At 41.8% G+C, this 27,658-nt stretch overlaps 1 long non-coding RNA gene across 2 annotated transcripts; it reads right to left on the bottom strand.

Moving 5' to 3' along the window:
• Positions 1-539: 539 nt before the first annotated feature.
• LOC122879364 lies at positions 540-26,554 on the bottom strand. Of its 2 annotated transcripts, XR_006378689.1 has the most exons (7): positions 26,126-26,554; positions 24,840-24,905; positions 24,726-24,752; positions 23,925-24,007; positions 23,756-23,813; positions 1,735-5,052; positions 540-1,391 (listed from the first exon to the last, which is right to left on the bottom strand). It is a non-coding gene; the product is annotated as an uncharacterized LOC122879364 (long non-coding RNA). The 2 variants fall into 2 exon arrangements; XR_006378688.1 differs by having other exon boundaries at positions 540-5,052.
• Between the last annotated feature and the right edge of the window lie 1,104 nt (positions 26,555-27,658).

The following is a 27,658-nucleotide window of genomic DNA, read 5'->3' as shown; positions in this document are numbered from 1 at the left end:
ACTGAAAACCAAAAAAGAGTTCCACTTGATAACTTACTGCCACAGAAAAAAACTAACTTCCAGGAATGCGGGAACACAGGCTTCCACACTCGAGTGAAAGTGAAAGCATCTTATCGGATGATCACAGCGACCTTTGCTACTACTGAGGCTGTAATTGTGCTGAATGTTGAACAGTTTGATGTGCACTTCATTTAATGTGACACACCCACAGCAGCCTGCGGTGTAAGTAAACAACAGTGATAAGATATTAAAATGGAAACACTTATAATAACCACGCTCAATACCGAAACAAGACTTCTTTCTTCCATACAAACCAGTGATTGGTATTATGTACTGATGTTTAGCCAAAACACAAAGGGACCCTTCCACCTCACAACATAGATGTTTAACGCCATTCATTTACACATTTTCATTTCAGTTTACTTTCTTTTTATATTTAAAATCAAGATTTTAGATTTTAGGATTATGGCCATGAATCAAAATACACACAGTTTTGTTTAAGACAAAGATTACTCAGTTTTTAATTTTAATAGCAGAACTTTATTGACATGTACGATGGCCAAGAGAGCTTAACACATTGCAACACGTGAAAACTCAAGTAAACAGACGAAACAAAGAAATGAAGAAAACATTTGAACCACTATAACAACACTTACTCATAACAACATAACATAAACAAGGAAATACTCAAAACTCTGTGGGTTAATATAGCGCTGGATTAACTTTACCCAGCACCCGTAGGTAGAAGAAGCTGTTTTTATTACTGTCCTGCTAAACTAAAACACAGTATGATCAATTCTTCTCTAGCTTTTTTTAAACTTACATATAAATATTTGTTACTAAATTATATGTGTCTCCTTTGCAGTTTTGGATGTCACATGCACATCGTTTCCTACAGCTGACGATACGTTTGTGACAGTTTTTAAGGTCAAACTTGAGCCTGTTGTGAAAACGACGGATGATCTTCTCAACCTTGGAAACAGCAATTTGACAGTACAGGGGTGTTTCTCAAGCTTTCATCCAGATCTTTATTTCAGTTCTTTCCTCGGCGGATGCAGTTGCTTGGTTTAGTTGTTATTATGTGACCTGAGTATTACATTTTGGTCACATGGTAACAGGTGGTCCCTTTAATCAAGGGCGTAATTTCCCCCTCAGTTCAGGTCTCAGGTTGATTTTCTTACTTTAGTCTCTCTGAACATTGTTCTCTGACTGTCCAGCCATCATAGTCCAGATGAGTTGGCAAAAATGTCGAGTTGATTTCAGTTATTACGTGTTCAGAGTGATAAGCATAACGAGCAGCAGCGAGGGGTCCGCTGACTCGTTTTCCCCTGCGGTCGTCCTCTCAGGCTACATACGGGCTGTTTGTTGAAGTTGATGGCATCATATGAAGCCTGCAGACATTTTTCAGGGTTAAACATAATTTAATCTGTATTTTTAGTTATTCTCCTAAAAAGAGGCTTGAATAGAAGATCGATCCAAAATAAGGCAGTAAAGCACGGAGCTCCTTGTAGTGAAAACATCTCTATGGAGGAAACTGAAGATGATTTTTAAGCAGGGTTAGTGCATCAATAATACAGCAGAGGTTTACATGCGTCAACCACTTTCATCATCATTTCTTATTTGCTAGATAGATTAAAATATAACTAATACAAATTTAACAAAAATTCACCAGTAAAACAAACATGCAGAAGCAAAGCAAGTGTGTATCATTTTGACTTAATTGTGTCTCCCCACCTGTGAAACCAAACCTCTGCCTGTTCTCGACCACAGAAAGATCAGGACCATGTTTGAACAGAATCATTTCTCAGTACAAACGCACCAAGTTTGAACTTGAAGTTTGGCGCTTTCAAACGTGTTTAGCATGAGATGTGATGGACTGATACACCTGCTGTGAGTCTGGCTCATATCATCTGCCATCTTCACACACAAGACTGCTCGCAAGGCATTCTGGGTAAAATGGGCGGAGCGGGAATACTTCTGGGCATTTTTCTCGGTTAGTGATTTAAGGTTTTTCACAAGAACAGACAAGAACACCAAGGCCTTCTTAATAATTACTAGATTTTAGTGTTCCCCGGAGACGTTTGCCTGTGTTGTAACTCAGGTCTGTTGCAGTGTGTTGAGCTGTCTCGGCCACTGTAGCTCTGACCCAAATTTATTATTATTTGCATTATACTATACTGTAATATACAGAAACTTTCACTTTGATTGAATGTTACTAAATGGATGCACAGACACAACGCTCGCTCTCAGTTTACAGTCTATACACATTAACTTACACATCAGTCTACAGCGTTCCTCCATGATTGAGACTGGTGGCGGAGTATAGACACAGCCGTAGTGCTGCGGACTGCTGCTCCGATGTAAAGGGACACAAAACAATCTGGTCCAGCGGGGAAATATAAAGAGACAGAAGAATTCACCTCCCTGCTGTCCCTCTAGTTCAATTTAGGGAAGTTGTCCCCTGGACTCAGCTCTGGTAGAAAATCATTGACAGTGATGGAGTTGTCACTTTGCATCACAGAGTGACAATAAAGACACTGACTAACACTGAGGAATGTCGGCCGGTCCTGTCGGAGCTGCACAGTCACCCGGCAGGAGGGGAGCAGGCCGAGGCCAAACACATGGCAGAGTGTATGAGCTCACACTTTCACTCACACTCTGCAGCTACACAACTAATGTGAGACGAGACTTCTGTATGTTTTCTCCTGTTAGCATTTATTTCAGCACGGTATGAAATAAGAAATGCAACTGACAACTTCATTAAATTACAGCTGACTGACTCACTGACAGCTGCTTTACCAAGTACGAATAAAACAAATATTATGTGATGGCTCACTGCAACTGAAGACACAGGCTAACGTAATATTACTTACTCAATATTGTTGGAAATAAATCGTGATGATGGATATCAATCTCGTGTCTGTGTGTTCAGTACAGAGCTGGAGTCAGGTCACATGTTAGCTTAGCTTAGCATAATGGCTGTAAGCAGAGGGAAAAAGCTAGCCTGACTGTCCAAAGTTCAAACAAACACCTACCAGCACCTCTAAAGCTCCCTAATTAACACGCTGTATCCTGTAAATGTAAAAACCACAGTTTGTGGTTTTAGCGGGAACTCCATGCTGGAAGTATTTCGTGTGGACTGTGGGCAGCTTCCTGACGTCACTTTGGTACCATCGTGCCTGTACTGGCAATTCCAGCACATAAAGTAACTCCCCCTAAAACCACACACTGACATATTTACTGTTCCACTTCGATATGTTGTTTCCATGGTTTGACACACAGGATTATTGTTATTGGATGTTTAGTTGTAATGTTGTTGTCTTATCACTGTACCAATATACCACATAGGGTCCACAGTGCTCACTGAAACTACGCTGCTGGTCTGCAGGTCTGCAGTCGTCCCTGATCTCCGCGTGTTCGAGCTCCAGGTCTGTGACTGCAGCAGGGCTCAGGTGGAGGCCGGCAGGGCCACATAGCTGAGAGGAGCTGAGGCGTGATGAGACACGCAGAACCTGAACACACTGCAGGTTTATTTGGGTCACTTCCAGACTCACAGAAACAGCAGCAGTAGCACGCAGATTATTAGACAGGGACTTCAGCTGACGCAACACGCCTTCTGCTGGACGTCCACTGATGTGAGAGCGCGTGTCGTAGAGCACAATATTTGTCATTCATGCTATGTTGTTATTGGCAATATCAAAACTAGAATGGGAAAGTCACACACTCCAAACGACAGAGATATGCTTACACTGTTCATTCGATTTATAAAGACGTGTGTACACATAGATCCTTTTTTTTTTTAAATCAACCTCAGTCATTGTGAAATCGTGTGCAAGTGCACAAGCCTGATTTCCACTCCCACAGATAACTGGATGTAGAACTACTACACCACTACTATACTTCTGCCTGCTCCACCTTAAAAAGAACCGCAAAGAAGAAGCTGGATCTCACCAGCTGTCTGTCTGTGTCGAGTCAACGATTGCACACAACTGCGGCTATTTATAGCATGATGAGAAAATGATCAAATGAAGCAAACAAAAGTACTTCAAATGTATAAATGCGCCTCCTACTGAACTTGTATTATACATCTATGTGGAAACTGCAAAAATATTCATACAATCCCAGTCATCTCTCTGCTGTCTGCGATCAAGAACAAATAACACTTTAAAAAACGATACACAACCAGTGATTTAGCCAACACTGTCAAGCCAAGATGTTTTATTATTTGATTCTGTATCTGTAGCCACCTGTATCATTTCAGCTCGACTATCTCACCTGCAGAGTGCTCTAGAAAAACGTGTACAATAGCTGACGGCACATAATCCTTTTAGAAATACCAGATTAGGTGTGGGAATCGAGTATACGTGCAATGTTTCCAGATCAAATTGGAAACTGACTGCATTTAGATGCAGCAGCGGTGTGTCGGCTACACATCAGCTGACCTTTGAGACAACAGGAAGTGAAATCTCACCGACAGGAAGAGGATATGCGCTGACAGGAAATGGATATCTTCCTTGGAGCAGCTTTTTATAGAAACAACAACACGACAAGTAGGAGCATTTATATATGAACTGGCTGACCTCAGCTGGAGGTTTATACAGTTAACTAACTCCTGAGCAGCACAGACAAACACAACATGAACACAACTATACATGTGAGCGAACACAGGCAGGAAATCTGAGAAACACAGAGAGGAAAGGAGGGAGACAGAGGAGGAAGCGACAGGAAACCAGGGAGAGAGGAGGAAAGAAAGGAGAAATACTTGTTCCTCTGAATTTATCCCTCTGTCGTTGTTTTGTCAGCTCATTTAGTGTCTTTCCTCATTTCCTCCAGTTTCTGTTGATTTGTTTACAATTTCTCTCAGTGTGTTTACCGTCTCCTGATTGGTCGGTCATCATTTCTTGGCATCGCCTTGATTGGATGCAAAAACATGCCAAGAGGTAATGCATGTATGTGTGTGGGTACCTCCCCCGTCAGTTGCCTTATCCCTCCATTCTTCCTCTTCATCCCTCTATTTATACTCCAGCTCTTCCTGGAGCTCCTCCTTCGTCGCTGAAAGAGAGAAACACACAGTTTCAGGCTGGTTTTGTAGTCACTGGTACACACAGACAACATGACGATGGGGGATTTGATCAGTGTGGGAAGTGAATAATGTTAAATAATGAAATAACCTATTAAACAAAGCAAACTAAGCAGGGGGATTAGATACAAAAGAGCAACAGGCGAGCTGAAGTGCTCTGCTGTTATGGAAACGATTCATTTTTGCATGAACACAACAACATGATTGGACTCTGACCTCTGACCTTCCTGTGGAGGCAGACGGTGACATGAGAGCGAGCAGCAGAGGATCACGTTTTTATTCCCGGTGTAGTTGTTGTTACTGTACTCGTCTCAGTGTGTCTTTATGAGCTGCTGGTGGTTTGACGGACAGGTGAACAGGTGAGTCACATTACTTCACTCTTCCTGCAGAGGAAGCTACTGTGCTGAGCAGCGTGACCATGTCCAATCATCACCTCCTCCTGTGTCGCTATAAAACACTCACACCGACATTTATGACATAACACTCTCTCTCACACATCGAATACCTCAAGTCTCCTAAATACCTTCCGTCCAGGAATAATGAAGAGCAGCCGACTTTTTACCAATTCAAGTATTTCTGCAAAGGTTTTTTTCACAGCTTTATAATTTGTTAACTGGTACCCTGCACTTTGGTTCATGCATATTATATTATATATACATATATATACATATATATATATACATATATATATATACACATACATACATACATATATATATACATATACATATATATACATATACATATACATACACATACATATACATATATATATATATACAAAAAAACTTTGTCCTTCACCCCCCGCGGGTGGTCTCGTCCTTCGAGCTCGGGTCCTCTACCAGAGGCCTGGGAGCTTGAGGGTTCTGCGCAGTATCTTTGCTGTTCCCAGTACTGCGCTCTTCTGGACCGAGATGTCTGGTGTTCTTCCAGGGATCTGCTGTAGCCACTCCTCCAGTTTGGGGGTCACTGCCCCGAGTGCTCCGATGACCACGGGCACCACTGTTGCCTTCACCTTCCAGGCCTTCTCCAGCTCTTCTCTTAGCCCTTGGTACTTCTCTAGTTTCTCATGTTCCTTTTTCCTGATGTTGCCATCGCTTGGTATCGCCACATCAACCACAACGGCTTTCCTCTGCTGTTTGTCAACCACCACGATGTCAGGCTGGTTCGCCATTACCATTCTGTCAGTCTGGATCTGGAAGTCCCACAGGATCTTGGCTCGGTCATTCTCTACCACCTTTGGAGGTGTTTCCCACTTTGACCTCGGGGTTTCCAGTCCATACTCAGTGCAGATGTTCCTGTACACTATGCCAGCTACTTGGTTATGGCGCTCCATGTATGCTTTTCCTGCCAGCATCTTACACCCTGCAGTTATGTGCTGGATTGTCTCAGGGCCTCTTTGCACAGCCTACACCTTGGGTCTTGTCTGGTCTGGGTAGATCTGGGCCTCTATTGCTCTGGTGCTCAGGGCCTGCTCCTGTGCAGCCATGATGAGTGCCTCTGTGCTGTCCTTCAGTCCAGCCCGCTCTAGCCATTGGTAGGACTTCTTGATATCAGCCACTTCAGTTATGTTCGGTGGTACATCCCATGTAGGGGTTTGTCCTCCCATGATGGTCCTTCCTCCAGCACGTCTTCCTCTGTTCCCCATTGCCTGAGACATTCCCTGAGCACGTCATCTGTTGGGGCCTTATCTTGGATGTACTTGTGGATCTTGGATGTTTCATCCTGGATAGTGGCTCTCACACTCACTAGTCCACGGCCGCCTTCCTTCACGGCTAGCGTACAGTCTCAGGGTGCTGGATTTGGGATGGAACCCTCCATGCATGGTGAGGAGCTTTCGCGTCTTAACGTCTGTGGTCTGTATCTCTCTCCTTTGGCCACCTTATTATTCCTGCAGGGTATCTGATCACTGGCAGGGCGTAGCTGTTTATTGCCTGGGCTTTGTTCTTGCCATTGAGCTGACTTCTTAGGACTTGCCTTACTCGTTGAAGGTATTTGGCCGTTGCCGTCTTCCTTGTTACCTCTTCGAGGTTGCCATTTGCCTGTGGTATTCCAAGGTACTTGTAACCATCCTCAATGTCTGCTATTGTTCCTTCTGGGAGTGAGACCCCTTCTGTGTGGACTACCTTCCCTCTCTTTGTCACCATTCGACTGCACTTCTCAAGCCCGAATGACATCCCAATGTCAGAGCTGTAGATCCTGGTGGTGTGGATCAGTGAGTCGATGTCCCGCTCGCTCTTAGCATATAGCTTGATGTCATCCATGTAGAGGAGGTGACTGATGGTGGCCCGTTCCTCCTGAGTCGGTATCCATAGCCAGTCTTGTTGATTATTTGGCTGAGGGGTTCAGACCTATGCAGAACAGCAGTGGGGACAGAGCATCTCCTTGGTATATGCCACATTTGATGGATACTTGTGCAAGTGGCTTACCATTGGCCTCAAGGGTGGTTTTCCACAGCCTCATCGAGTTCGCAATGAAGTCCCTTAGAGTCCTGTTGATGTTGTACATCTCTAAGCATTCAGTGATCCATGTGTGCGGCATTGAGTCATATGCTTTCTTGTAATCAATCCAGGCAGTGCACAGGTTGGTGTGTCGGGCTCTGCAGTCTTGGGTGACTGTTCTGTCAACCAGGAGTTGGTGTTTGGCTCCTCTGGTTCCTCTGCCAATGCCCTTCTGTGCTTTGCTCATGTATTGATCCATGTGTCCACTTATCTTAGCCGCAATGATGCCTGACATGAGCTTCCATGTTGTGGAGAGACAGGTTATTGGCCGATAGTTGGATGGGCCGATAGTTGGATGGGACTGTACCCTTTGCGGGATCCTTCAGGATCAGGATTGTGCGCCCTTCGGTAAGCCATTCAGGGTGCGTCCCATCTCTTAGCAGCTGGTTCATTTGTGCTGCTAGGCGCTCGTGGAGTGCAGTGAGCTTCTTTAGCCAGTAGGTGTGGATCCTGTCAGGGCCCGGTGCTGTCCAGTTCTTCATACCTGAGACTCTTTCTTGGATGTCTGCCGCTGTGATGGTGACTGGATTCTGTTCAGGAGGTTGCTGTGGTCCTTTCTCAGGGCTGCCAGCCACTGTGCATCGCTGTTGTGTGATGCCTCCCTTTCCCATATACTTTTCCAGTACTGCTCCGTTTCCAGCCTTGGTGGATCTGCTCTGCTGTTATTACCCTGTTACCCCTGCTGTTGTTAGTACACTTTCGCAGGTTGAGTTGCGAACAGCCGGTTTATTCTTCTGGCTTCATTATCTCTCGTGTATCTCTTTAGGCGGCTGGCCAAGGCTTGGAGCCTTTGTTTGGCAGTTTCGAGTGCTTCAGGTATGGGCATCTGGTTGTACTTCTTGGGTACTTGCTTTCTCATTGCACCTCTCTCAGCCTCTGTCAGTTGGCTCACTTCTCTCCGGGCCTCCTTGATTTTTGCCTCCAACCTTCGTTTCCATGGTGGGTATTGTCTCTCATGGCTCCCATGGTTGCTCTTGTAGCCAAGCATCTCTAGGATCACTGCTGCTGAGGCGTATATCAGCTCATTGGTTTCAGTGATTCCAGTCATTGGTTTCAATGCTGCATTCACATCTTCTAGGAGACTTTCTGATGGTACTTCACTTAGCCGTTGTAGTTGGCGTCGGGGTTGCCTTGTATTCATCCTCGCCTTATCTTTCAGGTCAGTTGCTGCCTCGTTCAGCGTGATTTCTCTTGGGGCTTCGTACCCAATCTCTGGTTGGGGAGCTGCTGGATGCTCCCCTCTGACCTGTAGTCCTGGCTCCCCCTTGCCGTAGCATTTGTGTTGTACCTCGTCAATCTCAAGTTGTGATAGCAGTTGCCGCTTGTGGATGTTGGAACACTGAGCTACTAGTTGCTTCGCCGTAAGCCTCGATTGTGGGTTTCGAAGTAACCATTCACCCCACATCCTGTGCATGTAACCCCTCTGACTAGGGTTACTGGAGTAGTAGCATTCCAACAGAGCCTTGTTATCGCATCTCGCCCATTTCCGTCTTGTTCCAGTAGCCCATTTGTCGTCTCGATGCCCTGGTTCCCCAGCACCTGACGCAGACCTTGTTTGGCCGGGCGACGTCTGAGCCGGCATGTCAATCATTTCATCGTCACTCATCATCATGAGGTAGGCAGCAGCGTGAAGGGTCTTGCCTAAGGACCCACACTGGATGATGGGTCATTGCTCATTGCGCCCCGAGGGGGATTCGAACCCTTGTTCCCCCGTGAGTGTCCCGTGGCCTATCAAATCGAGCTATCCAGCCTTTCCGCACTGGATGATGGTCATTGCTCAATGCGTCCCGAGGGGATTCGAACCCGAGTCCCCCGTGTGAAAGTCCTGAGACTTACCAATTGAGCTATCCAGCCGCATACATATATATATATATATATATACATATATATATATATATACATATACATATACATACACATACATATATATATATATATATATATACATATATACATACACATATACATATATATATATATACATATATATATATATATACATATATATATATATATATATATATATATATATATATATATATATATATATATATATATATATACATATATATATATATACATATACACATATATATATACATATACATATATATATATATATATATATATATATATATATATATATATATATATATATATATATATATATATATATATATATATATATATATATATATATATATATATACATATATATATATATATATATACATATATACATATATATATATATACATATACATATACATATATATATACACATACATATACATATATATATATATATATATATATATATATATATACATACATATATATACATACATACATACATACATACATACATATACATACATACATACATATATATATATATACATACATACATACATACATATATATATACATATATATATATACATATATATATATATACATATATATATATATACATATATATATATATACATATATATATACATACACAAATATACATACAGGGGTTTTTCTCCATTTCATTTACTATGTATGTAAGTAAATATAAACTATTTGTCAGTGTTGGGGAAGCTACTTTGAAGATGTTAAGCTACAGCAACACTACACTTTTACTGAAAGTAGCTCAACACACTGAGGCTATTTCACATCATCGACTGTTAAGTAATAAACAAATGCACTCACTCACATTAACTTATTACACCACAAAACACATGAATTTGGTCGTCAGAAACTGATAAATTAATGACACAGAATTAAATTACACAAATTTTCAGTTAAATGTCCAGTGTGGAACATTTAGGAGGAGCTATTGGTAGAAATGGAATATAAGTATGTTTTCATTAGTGTACAATCACCTGAAAATAAGAATCGTTGTGTTTTTGTTACCTTAGAATAAGCCATTTATATCTACAGAGGGAGCGGGTCACCTTCCACGGACGCTGCCATGTTTCACCGCCATGTTTCTACAGTAGCCCAGAACGGACAAACCAAACACTGGCTCTAGAGAGGGCCTTTTACGGCCACCGTAGTTTCTCCTACACTCTTGGAAGGGGAGGGTGAGGCGAGCGGTATTCAAATGGTTGCAAACTGCAATTTCCCCATTAGATGTCACTAAATCCTCCACACATGACCTTAAGTTTCAGTTTCTTAACTGTTTTTCTGCTGTTCGTTCTCTCTCGCGCGGTGGGCCATATTTCTGTGGCGGTGCAATGACCAGCACTCCGACCGTTTGGAGTTTTCTTGACCTTAAAGCCGTCTGTGTGGTATTTTGGTGCCGAGTGCGTAGCTCATGGTGCACAGGTGTGAGGAGAGGCGCAAACAGATAGGAGGTTCATTCAAATGAGGCAGTGCAAAGTGAGTTGTTATTGTTTTGGTGGAAAATATGTCTTAGACGTTGCACTGAGAATAGATGTCTGTTTCTGACGTAACATCAGTTAACTGCTGGTTGGGTGATTTTATCAACAACAGCAAACTAAATACTTGGAGTAAATATGCTGCAATAACAGAATAATGCTTAACATGTAAATAAACTATTTTAATTAATCATCTCCAACCAGAAGATGCATTTAGTCAGCTTCAAAAAATGTAAACTGTTAATGTGGTTAAAGCAGTAACATCTGTAAATCAGTCATTTATCTCTATATGAGTGATTCTTCCAGTGGCACCACACACACCTCTACACTCATCAGACTGGTCAGTTATAACTGTATTCTGTCTGTTTATGAGGGAAACATCAGATTAGCGGCTCATCAATCCTGTGTGTCATTGCCTCCTTTCCAAATTTCTTTAGCAAAAATGGCGTTTCATGTTTTATTCTTAAAAAATCATTACAGTGCAAACGCTGTCGTGTCATATTTTACAATAAGATGCGAGATAGAGTTAAAGCTGAAATAGCGTCGGATTGATGCGGTAAATAAAACCTACACAATCTGCCTCTGGCTGCAGATTTGTGGATCAGAATCAGAAGGATCCTGATCCTGAAGCCTCACAGAGGAGCATGAGATCAGTCAACTGAATTTAAAACACAAAGTAGGAAGTCAGAGGAAGTTCAAAACTGCACAGGATCAGATAATCATCTCCTACTCTTAAAAACTACTGCAGTCTCTACCAAGGAAAGACTAAATACAGCGTGTGTGTGTGTGTGTGTGTAGACAGACATAACAGGAAGAACACATGGTGAAGACATCAGCAGTCTATAAATCTACGAGGTGGGTATCTGTATGAAACAGAAGTCAAATCTCAATGTCAGAACAGTCAACACATCCTCACCTTCTCCACCCTCATCTCAACTGCTCTGAACACATTCACACACATAGCAGTCACACTGCAGGGAAACTAAAACATATCATATTATTTAAATAGTGCCAATTCATAACAGAAGTAAATACGATTTAGTTATGTCCACTGGGACTTTCTGTTGCCAGGGTTTTTATCTACAGTATGCTAAATACAGAGAGATGTAAGTGTACTCCATTAGGTTGCCAGTAAAACGATGCAACTGATAACAGATTTTTATGCAAAACGGGAGAATCGCTTCAGGGAACACTGAAGGGAGAAATGAAACTGACATTTAGACAACAGCAGATCATCTTTATGATTATTTAAAGATTGGAAAGAAACAAAGGCATCCAACGCAACTAAAGGGAATATTTCACTAAGGATTTGCGGCCCTTTTTAAGTAAGCCATGTGTGACAAAATAACTTAAGGTGTTGTTGAATAGAAAGAGGCGTTCATTTTGGGAGGGCAACCTTGAAAAGGGAAATCTGAAATAAGGAGAGCTATAAGCAGAGTTACAAAGAAAAGATAGCGGGATCTTGGAAACAACAAACTAGGTTCTGCCTTGTTGGCACAAGCAGCAAAAGGAACTCTTCTGAAGGTTTCATATGTGACAAACAGCTTGCACCTGAGTTTTGACACCCCCAGTTTCAGGAATGTCATTCTAGAGCAGAAAACCAACCTAACCCCCCCCTAACCTAACAGTGGTTCCGCCCCCTTCAATGAACGCGCTGTGATCAATGTGTTAAAAACACACCAGAGCTAGGAAAAGCCAGGGGCCTGACAATTTAGGCAGCCGTCTGCTCATCTCCTGTGCAGAGCAATTAGGTCCCATTTTTCATTACATTTGCCAGCGGTCCCTCGGTCAGCAGAGAGTGCCAGAAAATTGGAAACAGTCTACAGTTTTCCCAGTGGACAAACACCCTGGCCTCCTTAGTCATGAAGTGTTTCAAAAAACTGCTGAAAAAAGAGCTTCTTACAAAAACAGAGAATCTTCTTGACCCGCTATAGTTAGCTTATGGGGCTAAGCGAGATGCTACTGCCACTCTGCTAAACCTGTTATTCAAAACACCTCGAAGGTAGTAAAACTCATGCTAGGATTTTATTTGTTGCTCTTAATACAATGCAACCCCACATTTTAGTAGACAAGCTCTTAAAAATACTGACCTTGGTTTTAACATAGTGGGCTGGATTCTTGATTTCAGAACTCAGAGAGTACGGGTGAATGAGGAGATATCCACTGGGTGTCCTCAGGGGTGTGTCCTTTCACCACCCCTCTACATTCTTTATTCGGACGATTGCCGCAACCTGCATGACAGCAGGCACATTTAAAAATTTGCAGATGACCCTGCTATTGTCTGTCTCCTCCACGCCGATGAAAAGGATCACGGTCCTGTTGTAAAGGATTTGTACGCTGGTGTGACAGGGTATTCCTGCATCTAAATTTGGCAAAGACGAAGGACATGCTCCTTGATTTTGGGCGCAAGCCCTCTGCTCCTCAGAGCACTACCATCAAGGGGCAGGTGGTAGAAGTTGTAGAAACATTCAAGTACTTTGGTAGCTTGACTGACAATAAGTTGAATTTCCATGTGGATTAGACCCTCATGACCCTCTTTTATACAAACCCTACATTGAGGCTGTATTAACATTTTCTGTAATCTGCTGGTACGGCAATCTCAGTGTCAAGGCCAAAACTGCTCTTTCCAAAATCAGCAGCAGCAGTAAATCTTAGGTGTCCAGCAAAGTAACCTCATTGACCCGTACGACAGACAGGTAGCGCAGAAGGCTGAATCCATCAGTCAGCGCCCACCCCCTTCACTCTGAGTTTCAGATCCTACCTTCTGGCTGCAGGGGGGGTAGGTAGTAGTGATGGTGTTGTTCTTCTTCTTCTTTGATGATAGACGTGCCGGCTATGTTCTTAACATAAGGTGTTGAACTGTACTTACATATCCATGTTGTATTTATATCAGTGATTTAGTTTAGTGGTGTTGATCTTGTAATGATGTTCTAAAATTCAGCACTTTATTCGTATTCTTATATGCAGTCCTATGATTAGGAAGGACAACCCGGGACCACTGCTGTTTCCCACAGGTCCATAACATTCAGTGCCCACCCTATAAAAGTTGAAAGTTGAAGTTTTTAGGTGCTAAACAGTCAATTTGTTTTTTTTTTTTACTTGTTTATTAATTATTATTATTATCAACTTTTAAAACAGGTACTATTTATATAGCACCTTTAAAAAGTTACAAAGTGCTTTATATAAAAGTAAATAAAATCCAAAACATGAAATATAAAACAACAAATTCCATCAGTTAAGAAAAAGCCAGAAGATAAAAGCAATTTTTTAAGAAGAGATTTAAGACATACTGAGTTTCACAGCTGAGGGGCCCGATGGCAAAGGCCCCGTCACCCTGAGTGATGAGTCCAGATTTAGGAGCCAGTATTAGGGACCTGCCAGAGGATCTCAAGCAGCGATCAGGCTCATAGGGAGTTAGCAGATCACAGATATAGGCAGGAGTCTGACCATTCAAGGCTTTAAAAACAAGCAGTGACATCTTAAAATCAAACTGACCAGTGAAGGGCAGATTGGAGTGATGTGGTTGCCTTGCAGCAGAGTTTTGTATCAGCTGCAGTCTACAGTTTTCTGTTTCTGATACCAGAATAAAGTGCATTGCAATAGTCGAGTCTGGAGGTGATAAAAACATGGACGACCTTTTCTAGATCTGCAGAGGAAAGGAACAACCTGATCTTGATTAAATGTCTCAGTTGGACAAAGCAGGACTGCAACACTTTAGTAAGCTGAGCATCAAAAGACGAAGTCCACCTAGGTTACGGGCCTCCTTATTTACATTATTAGATAAAGCACCCAGACTAGGCAAGGGGGTGTTAATAATGCTTGTGCTGCTCCAGGAGGGTTCATTATTATTTCTGATTTAGTCATTCATCTGCAGAAAATTCTTAATTTCAGCAAGGCAGGACATAATAAAGGAAACATCGGTGGTACCAGGCTTTAACGGGACATACAGTTGCGTATCATCTGCGTAGCAATGAAAATCAATATTATATCTACTCATGATTTGCCCCAGGGGTAGCATGTAAATAGTAAATTAAACGGTCCAATGTTAATGTCCACATGCAGCCGTTCAAATATCTTATGACCATGTGATATTTCAGTTTTTCTTTTTTAATAAATTAGCAAAAATTTCTACATTTCTGGGTTTTTTTTCTGTCAAGATGGTTTGCTGAGTGTACATTAATGAGAAATAAAATTAACTTTTTTGATTTTGGCAAATGGCTGCAATGAAACAAAGAGTGAAAAATTTAAAGGGGTCTGAATACTTTCCGTACCCACTGTATCTTTCATGGAGCCTACTGTCAACCTGTTTTTTGTCCAGTAAATGTCTTCAGTCTGGGTTTGTCCTCTCTGCTGCTTCTCAGGTCAGAGACACTATAATGGAGGTCAGAGTTTCTGCTGATTGAACTGATTAGTGCTTTAATAGTGGTTATGAGTCACTGACATCTCACTTTGATGTGAATTTGTACATCCATAACCATGTAGCAATCCAAAGGAATGTGAGAAATCTGACTGGAACATGTTGGACCCATATGTCTAAATTAAGGACTGGTAACTTTGATCACAGGTTTGATAGGGATATTTGGAAGTTTATCCATCATTACTCTCAAAGTGTTGTAATGAGTCTACTCTAATTAGAACAGTAATCTCATGAGTTCCACCCCGTACTTTGTCTGTGGTCAAAAGTAGTTATCTCTCATATTATCTCTGTTATTCACACCCACACAGCAGATGTTCAAGCATATGTCGGTTACAGTCTTGCCAAACTGAGTTGGGAAACGAATGGAGAGGAGACTTTGTTAAGTGTGTTACAGTAAGAGCAAGGGGGGAGAAACAGGCAGGAGAGGTGGGGGTGATTCAAAACAGTTTGGGTTAAGCCCTTTGTAAATTGTCTTCGCCCTCCTTCATTCCTCCTGTCGCACTCCAAAACACTCAGTTATGTTGTAATAATCCAACACACAAACAGGATGTAAGGTCAGAGGTCACTGATATGGGGAGAGAAGAAATGTAATAATTATTCTCAGTAGAAGAGTGAGTAAAAATGAGAGGGCTTCAGAACTGTGAAATAAACAGAGAAGACAGGGGAATGGAGAGAAGATGGAGAGCTACAGCGTATAAACACAAATCAAAACAAAAATCATCTGCATGTTTGCTTTGGTATCTTGTCACAGCCTATAACAGGATAGCTAGCCTCTGTTGCGTTAACCTCCCCCAGACAAAGAATTTGCTCATAAAAAGATTTATTTTATTGATCTTTCTCAAGCTTAAACATGATAATGTGCTTTCTGTCCAAACTCTATAGATTAGTATCATCTATAAGGTCTGTCACTTTTTATTCAAAATTCAAACTACCGGCAACTTGAATAAAACAGTCAGTTTAGCGTACCAGGCTGGGTGTTTTCAAAATGCACTGTCGCACCAGCTCAACATAAGTTTGATCTTAAGTTTAAGTGTAGTCGGCAAAACCAACACGTAAATCGCCCCGGGAAAACATTTGAACTTCCGGGGAGCCAAAACCAAATCTACTTTTGCTGATTTTGGCAGCCACAAGATGTCAACTGAGCAATTATCCCAGAGTAGGTCTCTGGCATAATTACTGACGATAATCTAGGCTACTTTAAAAATGTGACTTTTATCTGTCAAATAACCAATATGATACGTTTTATGACATTGTTAGCACGAAGACTGATTTTGTTAGATTGCAAACAGAAACCCACCAGCCCACTTAACCTTGCTTGAAAGATGTGATGAAACCAGACTGTCGTCATCAGAAAAACGTCCATATAGGTCGTCTGTGCGAGCAGCTTATTACGACCCATGTTTACGCTTATTGTTGGATGCGACCTCTAGTGGTTGTGGTAATTATGACGGGAGCTAAGCAGGAAGTCAGGTGACGTAGTATAAAGAGCTAGAAAGTCCGCTTCTGGAGGTGGTGGGGTGGATGGATGAGACAGACAAACAAACAAAGGACTTTCACCCAGGAGGCCGGGATTCATGTCCCGTTAAAGCAAAAGTCAACGTTGACTTATTTAAAGTTTTAAGTTACATAACATTACATACGTGACTTACGTAACATACTTAACTTGCGTTAACGTTGCGTAACGTACTTATTTTAACTCAAACCATGATGACCTTTTCCTAAGCCTAACCAAGTAGTTTTTTTGCCTAAACCTAACCAAACTGCGACCTTTTACAACGTTAACCACGTGTTTAACATCACGTGATTTACGTAATGTTTGCCTGCAGCCCATCCTCAACTGCCACCAGCTAATTTAGGAAACGCTCCTGTGGGTCGCATTAGAGGGTAAGAACAAACGACCGATGTGGTTGTATGGGTGGGAGGACTTGTTGGATGAAACAAAAATAAAATTTGTACTAAAATGAAAGGTTTCAGTGTTTAAATGAGTTGCGTGGACTTTTACAGAAGTGACACTTTGTGGGAAAACACTGAGCACAAACAGTAAAAGCAGGTTACACAGAAAAGTTAAATTTGCCCAATTATTTGACCTTGAGAAGAACTGACTAAAGGGAATTTAACCGTTTAATTCAATAAATGTATTTATATAGCGCCAATTCATAACAAAAGATATCTCATTTCACTTTTCCTATAGTCTAGAGACCGTACTCTTTATAATATTAATTACAGAGATCCAATAAATCCCACCATGAGCAAGCATTTGGCGACAGTGGCAAGGAAAAACTTCCTTGTTTAGATGTGTAGTCTAAATTTGGAGAAACACCCTGCACTTCAGCTCTGATCTTATTGTTCCACTGTAGCTCTATTAATGTGACGATGACATACAATACACAGTGCTGCATGTTTAAAGAGGGTCTGAAACTCAGATGTAAATCGAGTGCAGAAGAACAAAGTAATGAACTCTCAAGAGCATTCACAACAGTTCACAACAATCGGAACAACAATCTCTTCACTTCCTGACAAAACAGATGATCTGATTTTATTCTGGGAAAATTATTAAACAGCGCCAGAGGTTTATTTCTGTGGACAATGTTTGCTCTCATAGAACAAATACTTTGGAAGTTGTTCTGGTTAAAGATTAAGAGGAAAACAAAAGTGGAAATAAAAAAAAGTTTGTAATCCAATCCTGAAATGTCATGTTGCACTGCAGATTTTTTGTTTACGCATAAACAAAGAGCTCCATTGTTGTCCAGAAACTATTAAAAACACATCAGTGAAACACACTGTTGCACTGGGTGACATGTTCGTTCATCACCATGAAAACACACACACACACACACACACACACTAAGCTACTTACTTTTTCATCCAGCAGTTACGGAGCAACATGACGCTTCATCAGGAGGCGAGTTTGTGTCTCCTGATGACGTCGGTCCGGTCTTCTCTCTGTCAGCTCTGTGTTTGGTCTCCAGCAGCTGCTGAGGGAAACATCTGGCTCTTTAGCTGCTAGATGCTCCGCTATGTTCAGCAGCTGCTGAGGGAAACATCTGGCTCTTTAGCTGCTAGATGCTCCGCTATGTTCGCCGGCTAGCCGACCCGGACTGGCCGACGGGAGCGCTGGGAGAATTCCCGGTGGCCTGGCAAGCTGATTGGCCTGGAGTGTCAGACCAGTGTTAAAAATGCTAAATGAACAAACAAAATGATCAAAACAAACTGAATACCGGCACTCACAGATAAATAGTCTTCTCGTTTATTGTGGGCAAAAAACAAGAAGACTATTTATGTGTGAGTGCCGGTATTCTGTTTGTTTAAATCAAAGAGACAACAACGAGTGAGGGGTTTCACGCCAATTTGCTATGGCAACGGCAACATTTTTGTTTTAATCTGTTATTTTTTTCGGCTTTGTTGCTGAAACATCACTGAATGATGTCTGATTGGATTTGATTTAAAGGACTAAACCAAAATTGTTAAAATCGACTGGATCAGAAGATGCAGCCTGTAGCTCCTTCAAACTCTGCTAGCTACATTCTTGCGTTATTTTTTCGTTTTTCAGCTTTATGGCTGAAACATGTATTACCTATGACAGTAATACACCATCGTTGTCATCGCGGCCCTTGAGCCACATCAACCGGACCAGGCAGGCACCGTGGCTGCTGCTGCGATGGCCGGGACAGGAGCCACGCTGGCCCAGCTTGGACTTAAGGCTGCTCCTGGATAATGCTATGTGAAGATAGAAACCATATTATCATCACTATCTCTATCTGCTGTTTACATTCCATCAGACACAAATTCAAAAAATTGGCTGCAGAATTATTTCCTGGGTGTATACGTGTAGGTTATGTATGTATGTATATAAAGAAATGTATATTTTATTTTATATGTTACCCTATTTTAATATATATTTAATTATCTGTTATGTTCTGTGTGCGTAGCATGAAGGGGCTACAAATTTTCATTTCATTATACAACCTTGCGTTGTAAAATGATAAATAAATGACCTTGTACCTTGATTGGTCGCATGCACGTACACATCAACACAACGTTGGGTCGATGCATTGAGCGTGCGTGGCCGAGCAGTGAGGAGAAAAGCTGGGCAGCGCAGGAGAAAGAGAAAAGGTAGAGCTGAGAGGGAGGTGCATTAAAGGAGAAAAGCCCGGGAGCAAAGTGTTGCTAAATGCTGTAAAATGACAGCTATGTTCACGAGCAAGGGACGTGGTTGGTGTTTAAAAAGTAAAAACAGCTCAGCACGTCATATCACAGCTCCCTTTCCCGAGTCGATTCTGTGTTTTAAAAAGCGTAATCATGCTATGCAGGAAAGCAGGAGACGCGGCTGCATGGGAATAACTGAAGACACTTGGCTGCTTTTAACTATTTTGGATGTTTTTTTTTAAACTAAAAGTAAAAGTTATGTTACTGGCATAAATAATATGCTATTAGATAAGATATTTCACTGGACTGGACTGACGTTAGATTCCCGGCCTGAAATATTATCCCAGTCCGGCCCTGCAGCTGGTCTCTAGCTGTCTGGCTGCTGTTTGGGTTCATCAGAGCTTGTTTGATGATCCTACGGCCTCAACCTGTAAACACAACGCTGCCTCAGATCCTTCATCCTCCCTCCTCCTACCATCTACTACTACCAATTTATGGATGCAGTGTATTTTCAATTTAGCCAAAAAAAACCCACAGCATTACAGTTACACTTAGTTCCATTTACTTGTGCAAAAGACTTTCACACCACAGCAACACAGTAAATCACATCAGCAGACAACGTTTTGTCAGGGTGAAAAGAGGGGTTAAGAAATGTACTGCAGCCATCAAGATACCTACAGTGGCAGCACAGCTGTTTGGTTCCTGCTACAGAGGCTCTTTGAATCCGGTCCAAACATTCAGCCACAACAGATCAAAAGACCCACGGACAAATGAGACTGTACAAAATATTATAGCCATCTGGAAAGCTTGCACGGCTCGCATTCATTACAACAGAGGATATCGAAGGTGACAGGAAGTGGGAGAAAAATACAATACAAATATACTTCAGGCTACTTATGAGTATGAAGAAGAATTCCACACAGCAGAGCTTCAAAATCAGCAGACGTAAACAATAAATTCAGTCAGTCAAAATATTAATACAGCCGTCAACGGCGTGTCATTGCAGAGCTGTACTGTGACTTTAAAAAGAAGGAATGGTGTGACATAAAGTTAGATGTCAGAAATGTTTTACTGAAGCAGTGAAGTCGATGTGACGTCACAAAGACGGACGACAGAATACGATCGGCTACATGTGATGTTACAAAGTCAGGAGGATGTGAGTCGTCACGGCAAAACATTTTGTTTGAAGGTGGTCAACAGTCGAGCGCATGTTTCCTTCAACAGAGTCCAAAAAGGAATCCAAAGAACGCAGCGTGACCTTTTCTGACGGCAGTTCAGTTTAGATTTTCTAGAAAAGCTTCCTAATCAGGAGGCCTGACTGACTTTGTTACTGGTACTCTGCATGTTCTATGGCAGTTTTTAATTTTAAAAACATTTACATAGTGTTGAAATGAGTTTTTACATGCACGTCCACAGTTCCCATCTGTATGGACAGAGGAGAGTACGAGTGTCCCAGCGATACAAGAACCACGATGCTGACACATCCATACAAACAAAAAAAACTATATTCATGGATTTCGTCACTCCTGTTTTTCCTTTTCTTATTTATATTTGTGTAACCGTTCTGATGCAAATAGGAATAATCTCTTACAGGAGATTAATGTAGAGCCAACAATCACCTGGACTACTTTTAATACTGAAGAAAATGTCTGAACATGATAACGAGGCAAGATCGGGGGTTGAAGTTTTTTCTTTATGACTTCTAAGCAGATTTATGAACATTTATTGATGCATATGAAAATACCGCAATTACTGTGAAGAGTAAGTTGTGTTGATTCCACGGGTGGATGTATCATATCAATGTATCTTTAGATTTGAGTTATGACTTTTTTCATTCATATTCTATATTTCTACACTTGTACTTCGTACATAAAGGTGCAACAGTGATGCTATGCTACAAATGTTACAGTATTTTTTCCATAGTAATTTAGTAACATAGTTGCTTTGGGTTGGCTTGTAACTGAATTGCTTATAATTTATATCGTAGTAACCGCCGGCGCCCTTGCTCAGGCCACACCCATCACACACAGCTGTGACGCTATCGCATCCACAAAATCTGTAGCAAAGTACTCAAAACTGCTTCTGTGGTAGTTCCCGCTACAGTAGGCGTCTCCAGGACCACACACACACACACACACACACACACACACACACACACACACACAGGTCATTTTGGTGAAAGGCATTACTGAGTAACAAATGCAGATTGTGACGACACGATCAAACCAATGCAAAGAGGCAGGAAGTGTCAGCATGCAGCATTTCACCCACTCACTTTACCAGCAGCACGGCTGCGTCACTCGCTTCTCTGGAAGGAATCAGACACTGATAATCTCTCATTCTGAAGAAACCAAATTGACAGAAACAAGCCCATAATGAAACAAACAAAGACCTGAACCACAGAAAAGACTCGTGTGATTTTGCAATTTCTTCTTTCAGTCACGAGTCAGTTGCAGCCGCTGCAGCGTTGTTGCTCAACCGTACTTCCTGGGTGGGGGGAGTTTCTCATGGTTTGGTTTACCACACGTGGTTTTGTGTGTAACCTCTATTTACTATCCGTGGTCCGCAAGTGTAGTGCTGCCGGCCCACACCGGAACAATGCTCTGCCGCTGGTTTTCTCCAAGTGAGGAAGCAGAGTATTTGCAGTTTGCATAATACTGTTGAAATTCTTCTACATTTCTTAAGCGCTCGAAGATCCGATCATCAGTAAAGCGTATGTCACGCAAGAGCCGATAAAAACAAATGGAATGGACAGAGTTGTCATATTAGGTGTGTTATGATTCACAACGTCATGTCCATATTTCATATGTTAGAGGAGACATGACCCCCAGTTACCCGCAGTGATTAGGTGCCTGCACAGTGAGTAAAGTCAACACTGTAATGTAGCGTTCAACTTCCTTTACTTCCACTCAAAACCTGCACTTCCACTGAGAATAACCTGCACTCTCGTGGCTAAAAAAGGGAACACCTAATACCTGAAAACCCCTGGCGGGAGCCTGGTCTGACGCGATATACTGAAGCAACAAAACACTCACGTCCTGGAACTAAATTACACACTTGAGCACGCAGTGATTACAATCACAAGTGTAAAGGAGGCAAGCAGCATTCATTCACTTTTATTCACATTTTCACCGTAGGTTCCTATATTTTTACTTTTTTGTGCATTAAACTGCCATTGTTTTACAATGTTTTGTTTGTGTTTCGACTGTCCGTTGCAGGAATTATGGTTCTCCGAAGATGTAAAAACAACAGCATGCTCACTCCTGTCGGGGGGCAGGTGTGTAAAGGAAAAGGGAAAACATGTAAACCTTATACTTACAATGTGTACAAATATAAAAGAAACGGCCATATAAATGTCTCTGAACTGCACTGTGCGTGTCTGCCTCTTCAGCCTGTGAGTATCGCCTCGGCTGTATCAGCTCATCATCGTGACGCCCATGCACTGCACTAACCCGACCCTGTATGAAACATCATATACTGTACAGTTAAAATGTCATTGATTGAGTCATTTCAGTTCAGCCAGTTATTGGTTGTGAATATGTGATGTCAGAGGGCGTCTTTAAGCTGCCAGTTCACTTCTGTTTTATTCACATAGCGCCAAATTAAATGAATAAAATGCAGGTTTAGCTTCAACACCGACACTTACACCCGCTTCATGCTGGTCGGATGTGTTGAGGCTAGACTGAGAAAGGAGCCAGCTCTGCACTTCGGCTCTCGTTTTTCATTTGTTACACAACATTTTCTGTCACTTTCATATAAACAACCGAGCGCAATACTATGAAAGTCTTCCAGGAGAGACTCTGTGCTCTGTTGTCTCCATGTTTAAACGCTGTGGATTTCCAACCTGGTCGGACAACATGTCGTACCAAACAGTTCTGTTTGAGCATAACCCGACCCTTAAGTTTCATAATACAAGTTTAACAGGAATTTAAAAGGAAAGTGGATCCTTGACCCAGAGTGCAAAGTTTCTAAACAAAGTGTCCATGAAAGATTCTGCCTCCTGAAATCTAACAACCATCTCCTGCAGAGGGAGGAGAGCTGAAGACAGGAACGCAGCACATCTGGCAGGAAACTGGATGTACAGAAATTCACAAGGTTCCCACACACACACACAAATTCACACACCTATACTCTTCCCTCCCTTAATCAATGCACAAATGCTAACTGTGCGTACGTGGCGTCTCAGCTGAACCCTGAAAACACAGATGAAAGTGGTGAATGTGACTGCGGGACTGTTTACCTGTCATCCAGCAGCGGGAGTCAGGCTGCTGAGGCAAGCCGAGGCAGCGGCCGGTGCGCTGTGGAAATATTGGATTTCAGCATCGATTTGGCCACGGGCAAACATTTGATCATTCCAGGCAGACGGTCGACATTCGTGAGATCATGAAAATACGTTTGATACAACTCACTGCTGGATAACAGGAGAGGTCACGGTGGATGATGACGATGATCCAGTACAGTGTGTTCAGCCTGAAGATTCAGCGTGAAAGATCTGTTCGTAACACGTCTTGCTGTTATTTTTGTCAGATCACAGTATTGTGACGCGAACCTGCCGTTTCAACATCAACGCATCTTAGGAGAATTAATACAATATTACAACACAGTGGACAATCACTTGTTGCCTTTAGTGATGTGATATATTTTTGGGGTGTCTTGTCTGCCTTCGAATATAGATATACAAAGAAATCACTAAAGGCAACAAGTGATTGCCCACTGTGTTGTAATATTGTATTAATTCTCCTAAGATGCGTTGATGTTGAAACGGCAGGTTCGCGTCACAATACTGTGATCTGACAAAAATAACAGCAAGACGTGTTCACTGTGATGGACCAAGTCTCTGAAAGTCCATCTATAGAAATGAAATCTAACCAACAGTCTAGTGCTGCACTTTAAATTATTTGCGCCTCAGGAGTAATGTAATCTGCTGATGAACATGCAAACAGTGTGTGAAGCAGCAGGGCAACATGTTAAACCTCTGAAGAAGAGAAAGTAAACGGAGTCTGAAGGCTGCAGGACAATAGCTGCTGTCTGATGGGAAACAAAACAGCACACAGCCATTTGTCATCCACATACTTACAGTATGCAGAGGTCAGCCAAGACCTCTGCATACTGTAAGTATCTGGATCTGGATCTCATTGCCCAACAAACTGAATCAGTATTTTGCTTCCTGCCACATGTCACATGAGAATTAGTTGAAAACACAAACTCACCAGATGTTAGGAAATCTTCTTAGTGACCTGTAAAGTGGGAAAGAACAACGTCAGGTGTAAAGTAACGGGGAAAATGTATTTACATAAAAAGGTCTTTTCCACTAAAATACAAACCATTTAAAATCAAAGGCGGCGCTGGACTCCCTCGTCGCTCACTGGCTAGACTGCTCAGAGCTGCTGCTGGTAGAGAGAAGATATAAAAATGAAATCATTTTATTACAGTATTTTACGATCAGTGTGTAAGACTCTTAAAGCAAAAAGCCGAACTTCCTGCATTTTTACCGTTCAACACAAAGTGCTCAGCTTACCAAGTGTGAAACGTTAAATCTCACGCTCAGTCCTCATATTAACACGAGCTCAAATAGTTCCTACTAAATATGCAGATGACTGAATCAATGCGACACGTGGTTGCAAACTTTTCTCCTTATTTAACAACATTGTTAAAATCATCATTAAAATGATGCAATGTGTCCGTTACTCTAGAGTAAACTGTGGTGTCACTCCAGTACACTGTGGCGGACTCTGTTTTTAATACTTAAACTTACCAGTGATTGAAATATCGATGGATTGGTGTGTTGAATATATAATAACTTTGTGGTCGACACAGATCAGAAACAGCGAACTGAACGCAGGATTTACTGGAGTGTAAATTCAGACTCTTGACTACATTATCGATATGAACAGAAATACAGCATATTCAATAAATGAAATGTTCAATTCTTACTCTTCATCCTTCAGAAACAAACTGCATGTTTTATTTTCCTCATTGCTGTTTGTATAATTGTTCCTTGTTATTCTCTTATAATATTTTTCTTTAATATCTTGTCAATTTTATATTTTAAATTTGATTCTTGACCTGCAGTTCTTGCTTTATCTTTCTACGGTTTATTGTTTTGCACCAAAATACCCCAGCGCATTCCTTAAGTGTGTAAACCTACTTGACTAGGAATAAGATATATCAGACAGTTAGAAAAACAGAATCATCAGATTGATCCTTTAATCAATAATCCAAATAATTATTAGTCGCAGTTGTTTCCCCACAGATTCAGGACAGGATGTATTTTGCTTTGTTGTCACTCAAATATAACACGTCGTTCCCTTGCTCTTACTGTCACTGTCTCCATCTCTTTGCATACCAGAAAACACACAATCACTTCAGACATGCACTGAATGCCTTCTGGGAAATGTAGGCCATCATTTCCAGGAGTAGCAGTAACAAATGAAGCTCTTGGCCCCAAAATAACAGTAGGAATGACGTGAAGATCACAGACTGATGATAATTAACAGTTAGAGGAGGTTCCTTTGAATAAAATGTGACACTGAAGGCGTACGGTGACCTGACTGAACTCGTGTTTCACTTGGCCAAACGTCGTTGACCTTCAGGCGTGCTTCATTCATACCTGTTACTGACGAGAGTGCAGAACCAACATGCTAAACACCAACAAGCAAACAGCTCCACTGGATCAGCTGACCCTTTAACACACATCTCACCTGACCACAGGCAGCCAACCACAAGGCAACCAGGTTTAAAAACTGATGCTGCATTCAAGTGCAAGTAGAGACTGGGAAATCCCTGCTTCCTGCTGGGAGTCAAAACCAGCTGTTTGTGGTTGGGAGTTTTTCTGAAACTTCCTGATGTCGAAACAAACTAACAGGAAATCTGACCTGAGACTCTTCAACACGCAGGCACATTAACAAGTTGTTGGACGTGTAAAATTAAAACATCATGGTGGACACCGCGTGTGCAGAGGAGGAAGGACACCGTGAAGTCTTACCCAAAATGAAAAATAATGAATACAAATCAAATTTTCATGGTTCTCAGACCAGTGGATACTCAGACCAGTTGATGTAGATAATGTAAATGTTTAAAAGACGCAATCTAGTTCCTTATCTTTGCTATTCTGTCAAGAACACCTGCACCTATCTGAAAACCAAAAAACAGTCTCACAGTCTCACACAAGTATGCAGTGACTGGTACCTGGATGCACGTTAGAAATGTAAATTTCCATTGTGAGATACAAGCAGAGGGACGAGTTCTCATTTGGTTACCATTAAAGTCCGACTTGTCATCTGTGAAATACATACGCTCCTTTCTCTCCACTCAGACTAGTACTGATGTCATTTACAGAGACTCAAGAATCAGCACACACACACACACACACACACACACACACACACACACACACAGAGAGAGAGACTGACAGGGGGAAATACAGAAACAGTGAAAGAGGAATTCACTGTACATACTCGTAATTTATCACACACTCAAATCACACACCAACAAGAGGAACTTAAAAACACACACACACACACACACACACACACCCTGTCGCCCTGCTCTCCTCCAGGGAAAAGCCCCTGATTGGTGGCAGCAGATCTTTATCAGCCCTCGACACAACACTCCTCTTCCTCTTCCTTTTTTCTCACAGAGCCTCGGCCATTGTGTACACAGCTCGCCTGTCAATCAGGGAAAATGACACATTGTGTGATTAATTGATCACTGATTGACTAATGATGCTTCAAGCTTCCAAAATACTCGTGGCTGTACATTCACCAAGTATCTTATTGTACCAGAAGTCTTCCTGAAGGGAGTTTTTTTCGTTCTTCACAAACTGCTGAGAGAAGAGAAGCATGACATCATGATGACATCATGGTGCATGTATGAGCTCACTCACAGGTGATTGGTCGACAGGTGACGGGTCTGTGTCGTAGAAGACTAAGAGAACAAGTAAATTCTCACTTTTGAGAAGCTGGAACCAGTTAGTTTGTCGTTGTTTTGTATAAAATGTGACTTTCATTAATGGATTTGTGACGATATTGATTCCTGCTGATTAATCGACTAATTGTTTTGGCTCTACTCATCGGCATTTCTAGAAGATCCTGTCCTTAAAGTCGACCGATTTTCCACCTCAGCGTGTCTCCGGGTGTTGGGG

This window comes from Siniperca chuatsi, linkage group LG7, assembly GCF_020085105.1.
Source record: "Siniperca chuatsi isolate FFG_IHB_CAS linkage group LG7, ASM2008510v1, whole genome shotgun sequence".
NCBI classification, from domain to species: domain Eukaryota; kingdom Metazoa; phylum Chordata; class Actinopteri; order Centrarchiformes; family Sinipercidae; genus Siniperca; species Siniperca chuatsi.
This window is presented reverse-complemented; position numbering and strand designations above follow the sequence as displayed.